The sequence below is a fragment of the Symphalangus syndactylus genome, chromosome 15, assembly GCF_028878055.3.
Source record: "Symphalangus syndactylus isolate Jambi chromosome 15, NHGRI_mSymSyn1-v2.1_pri, whole genome shotgun sequence".
NCBI lineage: Eukaryota > Metazoa > Chordata > Mammalia > Primates > Hylobatidae > Symphalangus > Symphalangus syndactylus.
In genome coordinates this window covers 96,669,293-96,684,435 of record NC_072437.2, presented here as the reverse complement: position 1 = coordinate 96,684,435, position 15,143 = coordinate 96,669,293, and the positions used below count along the sequence as shown (strand labels likewise).

The 15,143-nt window shown below is 37.9% G+C and overlaps 1 long non-coding RNA gene across 1 annotated transcript in view; it reads right to left on the bottom strand.

The window, feature by feature from the left end:
• Positions 1-6,532: 6,532 nt before the first annotated feature.
• Positions 6,533-15,143, bottom strand: part of LOC129463860 (uncharacterized) — a 28,785-nt gene continuing 20,174 nt past the window's right edge. The window contains exons 2-3 of the long non-coding RNA XR_008651314.1: positions 7,373-7,516; positions 6,533-7,037 (exon numbers count right to left, since the gene is read on the bottom strand). This is a non-coding gene — a long non-coding RNA (uncharacterized lncRNA). The remainder of the gene's footprint in view (positions 7,038-7,372; positions 7,517-15,143) is intronic.

Here is a 15,143-nt window from a genome sequence, read left to right as displayed (position 1 = left end):
GAAATCTCAGTTCTGCTCTTTAGACTTTTCAACTGATTGAATGAGGCCAACTCAGATGATAAAGATAGTATCCTTTACTTAAAGTCAGCTGATTGCACATGTTAACTGCATCTGCAAAATACCTTCAGAGCAACATCTAGATTACTGTTTAATTAAATAACTGGGTACTATGGCAGGTAAAATTAACATCACAACGTATATGCTCATTTTTTCCTCATTAAAAATCCATAAAGTAGTATCGTTTTATCATTTTATCCCCACATTACAGATGAAGAAATGAAGGCTCAAGAAGGTAAAGAACTTGCTCAAGATCACACAGATTATAAAGAAGAGAGCCAAGCTTTTAAACTAGTGTGACTTCAGAGCCCATGAATTTAACTACTGGGATTATCTGTCTCACCAAGTAGCAAGGAGTTTCTGCTGAGGATGCTCTCATTTGGGAGTTGACTAAGGAAAAGCTGACAAACAGTACAGCCAAGAGAAGGTCAGCCTCAGCTTTTGAGCATCAGAGAATCACAAGCTCCCCATTGTTATAGGCTGCACAGTTCAGTGCTCAGCCAATATATCCAGCCTGCTTCCCAACCATGCCCCTTCCCCTTTCATCCCACCATGCAACAAACACAAGTGAGTGCTCACTAAATTAGCCACTTTATAAAGAAAGGGAAGGTTATAATATAGTAGGTACAGGGAGTACGAGCTTGTGTGAAAAAAAATAGATAAATTTGGATTACATATTAAGACAAAAGTCAGAAGGATAAATTAAAAAGTCATTATTTCTGCCACTCCAAATAAACTTCTTCCAAAGTTCCAAATTAATCAGAACAGCAGCATTAGCAGGATCTGGGAAAGCTGCCCCCTTGAAGCTGTGACAAAGTGGACATGGAAGAATATGGGGATAAGGGACTCCAGGGAAAGACAAGTAGACAGCTACTTAAGGTAAGATTTTTCTTTCCCTCACTTACATTTTCAATCTCTTTAGTTTTTCCTTCCCTCCTGTCCACAAATAGAATAAATGCTTCCACTATCTTAAAAATATCTTGCTTCTAGATAATTATAATAAACATAAACGAACTAAATGCTTTAGAAATGTCAATGTTTGATCAGAGAAAATAGGATTTTAAAACATATTCTGATTCCAAGAGACAAGTCTTGAATGTAAGGACTTCGAAAGATTGAAAGTAAAAGGATGTAAAAAGATATTCCTTCCAAAGCCCGAGCAAGAGATAGTGAATATCAGATAAAGAACACTTCAAGATAAGAAATATTACTAGAGATAAAGAAGGAAATTTCATAGCAATAAAAATTTCTACTTACCAAGAAGATATAAAAAAGCTCTAAATCTGTAAATGTTTAAATATACAATTCAAAATTTGTATGTTTTTCTAAGACAGCAAAAATTAACAAGAGTAAAAGGAGACATAGTTCTCAACAACGTACTGTGGGTTTTAAGACACCTCCATCAGTAACTTACAGAACAGAAACTTACATAAATAGTAAGGTAACAGATGGTTTATCAACATGATGTAACGGACATATCAGTAAACTGAGCTATTGATTGAATATTGAAATGCACCATGACTGTCGCTAGAGATGCTCAACCAAAATAGGAACACACATGCACCCAAAGACATTTACAAGAATATTTATAGCAGCATTATCTCTAATTTTCAAAAAGCTGGAAACAACCCAAAGGTATCACAGCAGACTGAATAAATGAATTGTGCTTTGAAAAAAAGGTTTCTTCAACTCTGATTTCCCCCTCCCCACCAAGGTACTTTTCTTTTCCTATTTGCCAATTTTAAGTAAAAAGTTTTTTTAAAATTAGCTCTATTTCCTCACTTCATCACACTGCTCAATACTCAGCAATATTTTTAGTTAGTCCCCATCTTGCCACAGAAATTGTTCTGGTCAGAGCGGCAGTTACAAAATTCTGTTATTTTGTTTCTTCCTATTCTACTTGGCCTCTCTGTATCATCTGACACTGAGGATCCCTTCCTTTAATTTGAAAATCTCTTCTTTCTTAATGTCTTAATTTATCTCTCTTGGCTTTCTCTTTGTTGCTAAGCCCTTAGTTTTCAGTGTCTTCCATAGCCTTTTGCTCATCATTTCAGGTACGAGGAGTCCTGGTCCCTGCTCATTCTGGGTGGTGGTATTCCGTCCCATGGCTTTGGCACCACCTTTGTACTGAGGCAGTAGGCACACTGATGTGATTGAAAATAGACTTTGAAGTCAGACAGAGGACAAGCTAATTCTGCAAATCAAGGTCTCTAAATCCAACCTTTCTCCAGAGCTTTAATCTGAAGGACACTAAAAATAAACTTGAGCCAGGTCAAAACTGTGTTGAGGCCGGGCGGGCGCGGTGGCTCACGCCTGTAATCCCAGCACTCTGGGAGGCTGAGGTGGGCGGATCATGAGGTCAGGAGATCGAGACCATCCTGGCCAACAATGGTGAAACCCCGTTTCTACCAAAAATACTAAAATTAGCTGGGCATGGTGGTGCGTGCCTGTATCCTAGCTGTTCGGGAGGCTGAGGCAGGAGAATCACTTGAACCTGGGAGTCAGAGGTTGCAGTGAGCCGAGATTGCACCACTGCACTCCAGCCCAGCGACAGAGTGAGACTCCATCTCAAAAAAAAAAAAAAAAACAAAAACCTGTGTTGAGAGCTGATTTTACATCTCTCCACATTAATTCATGAATTATTGAAAGCCCATATCCTATTCTCACAATACCAGACCCAGTTCCTGTACTTCGCAGATTTGGTTGGCTATGATTTTTCTGCTCAGTGCTATGAGTGACTCTCCAGGGAGATTGCTTGGCACCAATGGCATTATTGTTGGCACAGACAGAAGATGTTCATCTTTGCCTACTGAGCTTCGTCCCTGCCCACTCAGGGGAGCTGCTCAGCAGTTGACCCTGCTGCAGCAAGCAGCTAGTCCTGAAGTCCCGTGTAGTTCGAGGAAGGACCAGGCTGTGTGTCATGTCACACCTCCGACCTCACACCGCAGGGCCCTCACCTCCCACCCTTGAGCTTTCCTGTCAATGCTAAGGTGCAGATGCCAGAGGCCTCCTAAACCACCCAACCCACTGACTTTCCCAGATGGGTCTTCAAAGCTGCATGTTGCAGAGAGACAGGTATTTAATGTTTCTGGCTCATGCCCTTTCATTGACTCAATGCCAGCACTCTTGTGGCAAAAATAACCTAGAAATGTAGGTAAGTTGACAATCCAATTGTGCTGGTGGGGGCTGGATTTGGCCAATGGGCAGCAGGAGAAAGAAAGGGGCCAACAGATAGATTATTCTCTCCTCCTCCCGAGAAATTGTGCTGAGACTCACGCTTCCATATGCCCTTCCTGGTGATGTCCTGTATAATTGAGCAACAAGGATGTTTTCCGGTCAAGTCTAGACAGCTTGGAAATGCACCATCCTATACTTCTTCTTTTCCTTCACCTCATTTACCTGGTTCCTTCACTTTTGCTTCCCTGGATTGCACTTACTCAGTAAAGGTTAAGCACATAACTTTTTGACTGAGGCTCTGTTTTCTGGAGAAACCAGGCTTGAAACACCATTCATCAAGAAAAGGAAAGGGAGATTAAAAGTAAGGACTAAACCTCTTGTTTCCCCACTAGGTGCCAGTATTCTTGCTAAGCAACATATGTTTGCTATCTCTTCTTCACAGAAAACCATGCAGTAGGTATTACTTCCCTCAATACAGTGAGGAACTGAGACTCAGTGAGACGTTAGTCACTTAACCGAGATGACAGAGCTAAGATGCTGACTTCGGTGCATCCTGCTTCAAAGTCAGCATTCTTCTCGCTATTCCTGTCTCTATTATGGAACACAGGGGCTTAGGAATTCATTGAAGGTTCCATGTGGTAATTCATTGGCGGAGATTTTCAGAAGCTTTAGGCTGATTCAGTGAAGACCCTTTTAAATATCCAAGTAGAGCATGATAATAAAGTCCTAAAATGGCAGGCTAGGCAACCAGTTAAAGTGACGGTTAAATTACAGTTATTATTTAAAATGTAGATATCATTTTAGGTAGTCATTTCTGAATGGAATCACACTGATGAGCTAACTAAATTAGATCATGAATGTTACTATTATAAGGACGAGAGCATGAAGGGTTGGGAGACACACAGAGACCCAAGAAGAGAAATGAGGGAAAGAGCCCTCCCCACAAGCCCACCCCTATGCTGCATCCTCAGCATGAAGCCACTTGGCCCCCTGGCCCTCTGCTCATCCACCCCATCCAGATCTGTCTGTTCTGCCCATGAAGATCTTTGGGAACAAAAAGTACAAAGTTTTAGCTAGAAAATCAATCTCAAAACAAAATAGAGGGGTCGTGACTGCCAGAGACTAAAACGGAAAGGATTTCCTCATACTGCACAAGATGTAACTGGCAGGGTTCTATGCTTGTGCAGAGGTTTGGGACAGAATTGCACTTTGAAAAATTGGGAAAAGACTGAATTTGGACCCTGTTACGCATCTCAGTTAGCATCTCTCCATGTCTTGGATTATGGAATGATCTGTGTCCTCCTGTGGGAGGAGGGAAGTGTTTTTTGTGCAATTAAAAAGTCAGGCTATTTGTAGGTGTAATTATTCTCTCTTGTCTGATCAAGTGCTGAAGGATTAGCACCTTGAAGACGGCTGTTAATCCATAAATGCATAACGACACACACGTGGGTTTGAGAATTTGTGGAGAAAGCATTAATACCTCCTGCCTGATGTAGAAAGAGGCGGGTTTCATTTAAACTTGAAAAGTGACCCAAAGGCGTCAAGAAACTCCACTGCACCACAGGATGAGTGAGTCCTCTGAGCATGGTTGCCGCCAGAGGCTGTGATCCCAAAGAGGCCTTTTCCTTTTCTGCATTTTCGCAGTGAGCTGTTCAATTGCATAGCTAAAATGCCAAACTCTCCTCCCAAAGAATCAGCACTTATCTCTTAAAACATGGAACTCTCTCACCCCCAACCAAAACCTGTTCAAAGAGCTTAAAACAAGACTTAATATGTTCCAAATTTTAATATAAATCACCTGGGGATCTTGTTAAAAAGAACATTCTGATTCAGTAGGCCTGGGTGGGGCCTGAGATTCTGCAACTCTAACAAGTCCCAGGATATGTCAGTACTATTGGCCCACGATAAAAATCTTGAGTAGCAAAGGCTTAGAAGACCATTGGTTTCTCTTTAGAAATTTTTGAAGATTATTTGGTCCTTAGAAAGCTCCTTTCAAATGCCTCAGTGTTATCTAAAAGCTGTTCTGGGAAGCACTGCAGAAATTTTCAACCAGATGGGGCTGAAGTTAGAAACAGTGAGGACATGATGTTTCAGCTTTTCTCTTGGGCCACATTCTTAAACTCAATGCTGACCTAATGGCTTGCTATCAAAATTAGACATAAAAATGGATTTTACTAACACTACTTGACTAACTGTGCTTGTCCCTGAGACCACCAGATTCATCTTATTCAGTCTCAGATTGGTTATTTTCCATCAGGTAGTTGCAATTATTGCATGGGGTAAGAAGACTTAAATGTTAAAGCACATAAACAGAAGTAGTTTAATGGTGCACTTAAATTTTATATTTGATTGAACAGAAGTAATACTTTTTATTCCATCTCTATTTCAGGATTTTCATTTTCTGCTTGGAGAATTCAGTCATTTTAATATCCAAAGAAACTATTGTGGAAAATTCAACTGGTCCAAAGTATGTTTAACTGTCCAGAACAGATGGGGGAAAGGGGTATTTTTCCAGATACTTTAGAAATGTTTAATATGTATTTCCTCTTACTCAAAAAGCACAGCTACTTATTATCTTATGTAGAGAAATGCCTTATTTGGAGAAAAATAAATATAAACATTATGGTTATGTATAAACTATGCCAATTCTTGGACTTATCCCTTATTGTTATTTTTGAAAACCAGCTGCCTGGATTAAATCTTTGCCACCTGTATTTCAGGAACGTCTTCTGGTTAGTGTCTCTGCCCCTAGGTGCTAGCGATTCTAAACAGATATCTGTTCCAAAACATATTTACCAAAACAGTCTCCTTAACTTAAGGAGATTAAGACCTTAAAAATCACTTACCGTATTCTCCTGCTTCAAGCCATTTGCTCAAAACAAAATTCTGGAAAGTGGCATCAGCAACATGAAGAAATAGTTGCTCATGGCTATCTCTCCTCCCACAGATGCACCAAATAAACACCTATACATGGATCGGTTCCTTCCAAAAGAAAGCCAGAAACTGGTCGAAAGACTCCTGAACACCAAACAACTGAGAAAATATCCACGTTGAAACAGGCAGGAAGAGTGGAGATATACTCATCCACAAGCCCCATCTTCAGCACAGCTCCCTACAATCAGGAATGAATCCTCAACTCCCAGCTTCTCCCTGAAGATTGCAGGGTTTGTATCATGCATACAGCATCCAGTCTTTTACAATCCCTGCTGGAGGGTTTGGCTCTAAAATTGTTAACAGTAGTGGGTGTTCTGGTTCTTGGCGTCTTGAAGAATTGGACAAAACACCCAAACAAAGCAAGGAAGGGACAAAGGGATTTATTGAAAATGAAAGTACACTCCACAATGTGGGAGCCGGCCAAAGCATAGGGGCTCGAAGGCCCTGTTACAGAGTTTTTGTGAGTTTAAATACCCTCTACTTGGAGTACACCCTATGTAAGTGAAGAGGGTGAAGTAAAGTTACAAAGTCATTTACTCGGTGTATGCTCTATGGAGAGGATATTTCCTGTCGTAGCTGAAGGATGAATCAGCCTTATGTTCCCTGCCTCCACACCCTATTTTACTGCCTCATCTCCCCACTGAGAGATGTGATCCCCATAAATCTTTATGGGAGGCAGAAGGACCAATGGTCTTTTTTCTGTAACTCCTTCATGATGGCTCCAAGTGTAGTCCCTACCTATTGGGGTTCATAGAACTCTCGCCCTGCTCCCACTAGTGGAGGCAGGGTAGCTTCCTGATGGCCAGTGGTGGTGTCTTCACCTGGAACTGGCTGGAACCTTTGTTGAACGATTATAAGTTTGATGGTCTCTAGGCAAAAGGAAATGAATTTGGTTAAAAGACTTAATGGGAACTTCAGGGGGTGGATACCTATGCTATCAGAAATGTTTGTTATAGAGATCTGCAGGGGGAAAACAAAACCTGGTCTGTTCTAGAATCTATGTGTTTCCTTAAAGTCTTGGCACAAGCGACTCTATTTTGGTGTGGTTTGGTTTGGTTTGGTTTGCTGGGGCCTACTGCATGAGCTCAGTCCAAAACAATGGACTCCCAGAATTTTGTTTAAAAAAAATCCCTCTTTTTGGTCAGGTTCTCACTTAGGTAAGAGTATGACCAAAACTTAGGGCCTTAGCGCCACTCTCAGTTACCATCATTTTGGGTTTCCCATCTCAGCACATCATTCATAGGTTACGGTGTCCTCATGGTTGCACATTTCTTTCAGCTCTTGTCATTCCAGTTGAAGAGAGACCATATGACATTCTAGAGATGGCTGCATGCAAGTATTTAAAACCCTTGAAAGAATAGAGGGCACCAGGGAGACTATTATTATGACTATCAGGAGGATAATACCAAGAGTTTGGAGTATGCTCCTTACCCATGGTCCCCATAAATCAAACCTCCTAAAATCAAATAGATCAAAGAATGAGCTAGATAAAGAGCTTACCCACTTGACTAAGCATTTTCTTCATCAGTCCCCTACCACTGAATTTCTATAATCTTCATTTGACGTATTTCTCCATAGGCCACAAATGTCAGCAGCTTCACAGACACTTCTCTGTTTAGCCAATTCTATCATAACTCTCACAAGAGAATCTAGAGTCTGTTGTGTAACCGTAGCCTTTATGGTAGAATTTGCTATAGAAGCTATCATGAGGGATACATTTCTGATCATTGCTTCTTTTACTTTAAACCATGGAAAACGGACCTAACAAATGATGGACTTTTAGAAGAGTGAAGGCCTTCCGTCAATGTTCTCTTTAACCCATGATGTGGGTTAAGAGGAGTGAACAAATGTTTTGCTTTTGACTGATTATGAGGCAACGCATGTAGCATTAAAGTTTCTTACCTACATTGGGCCTTCATCTTTTATCTATCAAAGTAGAAGGTTATCCATGTATAAGGCTGACTGCAAACTCCTTCACAAATAAAAGTATACCCCATAAGTGCACATAAAAGACCCCTTTTCCACTTCTATTGTTCGTAGAGGCATAAGCAAGAAAAAATATTCAAGGATAAGAGTTTTGTGACAGTAGAAGCTTTAATCTGTGAACTTGGGAAAAGCTGTTCACATCAAGGACGCCATCCTCTTCTTGGGAAAAATTTCCCTGGTGAGTTTTACCCTAAGCGTTCCAGTGGGTGCACAGCTCCAAGAGCATGGAGGTACCCTTCTCAGTTGTGAGATTATGAACTCAAAGTTCAACGTCCCAAAGTTTTGTTGTAGTGTGGATGGCAAGGATAGTCTTTCTCTGATGTTTCCAGAAGATTCAAACCATAAAATCTGAATTCCTAAACTACTTTTTTCGGGCCTGCAGGAACTAATGGAGCACACCAGCTCCCAGCACTTTGGGAGGCCGAAGCAGGTGGATCACCTGAGGTCAGGAGTTTGAGACCAGGCTGGCCAACGTGGCGAAACCCTTTTTCTACTAAATAAAAAAATTAGCCAGGCGTGGTGGCAGACGCCTGTAATCCCAGCTACTTGGGAGGCTGCGGCAGGAGACTTGCTTGAACCCAGGAGGCAGAGTTTGCAGTGGGCCGAGATCACACTACTGCTCTCTAGCCTGTGCGATGGAGTGAGACTCTGTCTCAAAAAAAATAAAAATAAAAAAATTAAAAAAAAAAAGCTTTCGTTACCTAGTGAAAATACATTGTAGCATAATAATCTACTGTTATAACATCAGTCCTCTGACATAGGAAAGCTGTTATACAACCAGAAAACATGCCTTGAAAATAACAATTGAATGAAATCCCTTTATAAATGTTTAAATGGCCAACCAGGTGACCAAATGTACCTGAAGCTTTAATTATTTTCTCAGGAACATGGGATCAAGCATTGGTTATAAGCTATTTTAAACAATTTCAGTATTAGCTGGTTTAACATGAAATTAATATTAATTAATGATATTTAATTAATTTTTTGTTTTACTTGCGTCAGTAGCTTTATACAGTTTTAGAATCTATATTAGTATTATTCACAAAAATACAACCTAAAGAAGATTAAACATCATTTTGGCAATCCCATGTACATAAACATGTCAAATAATCCTGCTTATCTCTTTTCTGGATGTTTTCAGGCATTAGGAAAGACAACTTTAAAAATGAAGTTAGATTTGATTTTGCGGTTCCAGATTACCATAAATTATTTATTTGCCAAAATGATGACTCAGAAGTTTTAAAGAAGCAAAAACCTTTTATAACCTTTTACAAAAAAAACCTCCATATTCTACTGTTCTTACACACCTTGCATGTAAAACTGTTTCTAGTAGTCTTAATCGCATGTTATAATAGCAACTCCTAGCAATTTTAACTTTAATGTAAAACCTGGTAAGTTATATTCTGATAAGGTTTGACTATTTCCAGCACAGCTAGGGGTGTGGCCAACTCCACATGTCCCCAGGCCTTACCTATCCGGAAAGCAAGCAAGTTAAACAATTTTCAAAAGCCAAAGAAGCACCTTATGGCCTTAAAGCATTTAGCAAACCTGATAGTTGAACATAATTTAGACCATGTTTACGTTTTGAAGACAATTGTCTTACTAACAATCTTTAAAACCGTCTTTATTTCCCAAAGATTACTCAAGTCATATGAACTAAATAAAAGGCATTACGTTTTTCACTTTTCTGACAAAATATTTGATTAAAGTTCTTCTTATTATTAAACCAATTAACTTAAAACTTCACAGAGGAGATTAACCAGTTTGCATAGAGAGAAAGAGGCCCAAGACTGACTGATAAGAAATTCTTTCCCTTGTGCCTGCATGCCAAGTGTCTGGGTTCTCGCTCCCTGAGCGACCCTGGTGACCCTGCTTGAATGTATGCAAATGAACACATGAATTAAGAATATTCGTGAATACTTTACAAATACTGGAGAAGTTAGGCAGAGAGAGAGAGAGAAATATGACTCAAATTCTATTTGTGAGAGTATACTTAACACAAAGTACCAGAAAGTCTAAAATTCCAAGGTTAGTTTAAGGATAAAAAGCTGGTGTGTTCCATTAATTCTTGCAGGCCTGACAAAAGTAGTCTAGGAATTCCAGATAAATGGAACGGAAGATGACTTGCTAGAAGCACATAGGAAACAAAATAACTATTCACATAACCAAATAAAAACCAAACTAAATCATAAAAGCATGATTTTATGTATATGGATACACAAGCAAAACCAGAGGAGAATAAACAGCAAAGGAATGAAAACTAGAAGCAAAAACAAATAAACAGGAAACCAACCCTAAATTTTCATACTCAATTTTCCCTAGCCAACAGTGTTACCTAGGGCCCCAGAAAACCCACATAATGAATATTTTATTCCTGATACTCAATTCAACATCCCCAAGTTCACCAACGCCATCATACATCCTGTGCAATTAAGAAATTCACTTAAGGCACCAATAACCACACTATCCACTTACGGCAGTAAACATAGTGTGAAATAATGCAAGCATATATGTGACATTTGGTTCCACGATAAATCCAGCTTCATGCTTAACTATGTTAAAAAAAGAATTGTCAAATTGCCCATGCATTTTTACAATACTTCTTACTTTAATGAAGACTAAGAGCTTTAACTATCAAAATGTTAATTAGCCAAATGCTTTCAATTCTTTATCAGGTTTTAAGGAATATTCTATACTTCAAACTTTTCCACATCTTTCACCCCTACTTAATGGTTCCTTACTATATTGTTTCATAAACAACTTTTTCTTTCTTTTCTTTTCTTTTTTTTTTTTAATCGAGAAAGAGTCTCGCTCTGTCACCCAGGCTAGAGTGCAGTGGCACAATCTAGGCTCACTGCAACCTCTGCCTCCTGGGTTCAAGCAATTCTCCCACTTCAGCCTTCTGAGTAGCTGGGATTACAGGCACGTGCCACCACACCCAGTTAATTTCGTATTTTTAGTAGAGACGGGGTTTCTCAATGTTGGCCAGGCTGTCTCGAACTCCTGGCCTCAAGTGATCTGCCCACCTCGGCTTCCCAAAGTACTGGGATTACAGGCATGAGCCAACATGCCCGACCCATAAATAACCTTTTCAAGTCTGTAATTTGAACTAACTTTTAGATAACATCCGAATTAGACATCTATAGACAAGAATTATTTTGCATTGCTATCAGTTATCTACCATTTACAGAGTTTGAAAATAGCTTCAAGAAAATGAAAGGTGCAGAACTCCCACAGACTCAGAATCAAATTACCCCTTGAGAGATATGCTCTAGTTTTCCACTGAAACATAATTTTTTCCTATAGTCTGGAGAAGTTAGGAAATAGATGAGGCTGCATATGTTGAAGGGTATCAGATTACAGAGACCTTAATGCCAGTGGGATGTGGTTTTAACCTACACATACTAGCATCAAAATTATCAAAGTGGCTTGACATTACCTTGAGGAGCAATATTCATGAAAGGAGTAATGAAGAGCCCCTGGAAAGCTGGAGGCATTTTGGAAGCTTAGCATTGATAAAGATTTGAGGCTAAAAAGGTCCGAACTAAAATTGAGGTAGTGAGACTCACGAGAAAGGATAATTATAAATATAATTATGTAAGAGGAATCAATATTGGTTGAGGGAAACAGAAACAAAAGGTAACTGTAGTTTTAAACATGATTTGAAGCTATTTCCTTTGAATTCAACAAACAATGAGTACCTGAAGTATACTAGGATTGTGCAAGGTGCTGGAATTACAACGAGTAAGATTTTTTTTAAAAACTTCAAATTATACTTCTACAGAAAACCATCAGACCATAAAGAAAGACTGCAAGAAAGAAAGAAAAAAAGAACAAAAAGAATCTATAAAACAATTGATAAAGTAACAGTAGTAAGTCCTTAGTTATCAGTAATAACTTTGGATGTAAATGGATTAAATTCTCCAATCAAAAGACATAGAGTAGCAGAAAGGATTTTTTTTAAAACCTAACTATATGCTGCCTACAAGAGGTTCATTTCATCTTTAAGTAAACACACAGATTGTAAGTGAAAGGATGGAAAAAACACATTCTGTGCAAATGGAAATCAAAAGAGAACAAACGTAGGTATACTTACATCAGGCAATATAGACTGTAAATAAAAAACTATACAAAGAGACAATGAAGGCCAGAAGTCAATTAATCAAGAGGATGTAACAATTATAAATACATATGCACTCAATATCAAAGCACCTAAATATATAAAGCAAATATTGAAGGATCTGAAAGGAGAGACAGAATGTAATGCAATAATAATATGGGAGTTTAGTAACCCACTTTTGACATGGACAGATTTTTCAGCAGAAAATAAGTAAGAAAATAATGGACTTTAACTATACTTTAGAGCAAAAGAACCTCATGACATATACAGAATATTTCATCTAACAGCAACAGATTACATATTCTTCTGAAGTGTACATGGAACATTCTCTTGGATAGAGCATATGTTAGGCCAAAAAATAAGTCTTAACAAAATTAAAGAGATTAAAATTATTTCAAGTATTTTTTCCCAATCATGGTGGTATAAAACTGGAAATTAACAACAGAAGAAACTACTGAAAATGTGCAAATAAATGGAAATTAAGCAATATACTCCTTAACAACCAATGTGTTAAGAAAGAGATTAAAAGGGAAATTTTAAAATACCTTGAGACAGACAAACAAAAATGAAAACCAGGCATACCAAAACTTATGGGATGCAGCACAAGCAGTTCAAAGAGAAAATTTTATTCCAATAAAAACCTTCATCAAAAAAGAGAAAGATATCAATAATAACTTAATGTTATACCTCAAGGAACTAGATAAAAAATAATAAACTAAGCTCAAATTTAGCAGAAGGAAGGAAATAACAAAGATAGGAGCAGAAGTAAATGTAAAAGAGACTTTAAAAACAGTAGAAAAGATAGATAAACAAAATTGATAAGCCATAATTACACTGAATAAGAAAAAAAGAGAAAAGATTCAAATAAGTAAAATCAGAAATGTAAGAGGAAACATGGTACAACTGATACCAGAAAAGTACAAGGGTTATAAAATGATAAAATAAAAAAGTATATGCCAACAAATTGGATAGTCTAGCAGAACTGGATAAATTCCTAGAAATATAATTGATATAATTGACCAAAACTGAGTTATGAAGAAATAGAAAATCCAAACAGACCAATAGTAAGTAAGAAAATTGAATCAGTAATAAAATGCCTTCCATCAAAGAAATACCCAGGACCAGAAGTCTTCACAGGTGAATTCTACCAAACACTTAAAGAAGTAGTACCAATTCTTCTCAAACTCTTCCAAACAATCAAAAATGGGGAAACTTTCAAACTCATTTTATGAGGACAGAAATTACCCTGATACCAAAGCCAGACAAGGACACTACAAGAAAATAAAATTACAGGCCAATATCCCTGATTAGTATAGATGCTAAAATCCTCAACAAAGTACTAGCAACCCAAATTCAACAGCATTTATAGGATCATTCACCAAGGCCAAGAAGGATTTATCCCAAGAACGCAAGGATGGTTCAACATATGCAAATTAATAAATGTGATTTACTATATTAACAGAATAAAAGACAAAATACATATATATGATCATCTCAATAAATGAAGAAAAAGCATATGACAAAATTCAACATCCTTTCATGATTGAAAAAAAACCCAAAAAAAAGGTATAGAATGTTACTCAACACAATAAAGGTCATACATGACAAGTCCACAGCTAACATCATACTCAATGGTGAGCAGTTGAAAGCTTTTCCTTTAAGATCAGGGACAATACAAATTCCCACTCTCTCCACTTCTATTCAACATACTATTGGAAGTCTTAGCCAGAGTAATTAGGCAAGAAAAAAATCAATAAAAGGCATTTTGAAATAGGAGACACAAAATAAATTGTCTCTGTTTGCTGATAACATGATTTTATAGATAGAAAAGCCTCCACCAAAAACATATGAGAACTGACAAATAAATTTAGTAAAGTTGCAGCATACAAATCAACAAAAACTGATCAGTAGCATTTCTATGGTAATAATTACTACCCCTAAAATTAAGAAAACAATCCCATTTATGATAACATAAAAAATACAGTCAGTATCTTATATCCATAGACTCCACATCTGCAGATTCAACCAATCATGAGTTGAAAATACAGTTAGGCCTACGATGGTTGCATCTGTACTGAATATGTACAAATGTCTTTTCATGTATTATTCCCTAAATAATAACATATAACATGGCATTTACATTGTATTAGGTATTATAAATAATCCAGAAATGATTTAAAATATATAGTTATATGCAGCAATTATAAGATAGGGCAATAGAAACAATCTAAACTGAAACACAGAGAAGAAAGCCTTCAAGAAAATAAAAAGCATTGGTTAACTATGCATCAATTTCAAGGGTCTAATATTAGTGTAACTGAAATCCTTAAAAAAGAGGAGACTGGAGGAAAGGATAAATACTTGAAGAAACAATACTTAACAAAAAACCTTCCAAATTTCATGAATGTATAAACTCCTACAACCAAGAAAAACAATGAACATCAACTTTCTCAGAAACAATGATAAAGAGAAAAAAACCTTAAACTCGGTGAAAGAAAAAGGAAGATTCGTTATGTACAGATAAACTAAAGATAACGGCAGATTTCTTACTGGAACCAATGCAAGCAAGAAGATAGTGGATAGCATTCTAAAAGTCCTGAAAGAAAAAGTATTAAAGCACTTCTGTATTAATTCCTGTTCTGTTTCAAGTAGGCTGAGACCTGTGGGTAGGGCATGTCTTGGGTGATTTTGGCACTAATCTAGAAACTTCTCAGGACCCTGCATTCTTCCAGTCCTCAGCACTGCATCCAGTCCCATCTTCCCAAAGTGCAGAACTGATCTTATCCCTTCCCTGCTTAAAACATTGCCCTGGAGCACAGTGGGTTTAGAGTCTGGCCCCACTTCCTGCCCAGGAGATTGAAGGCAGGTG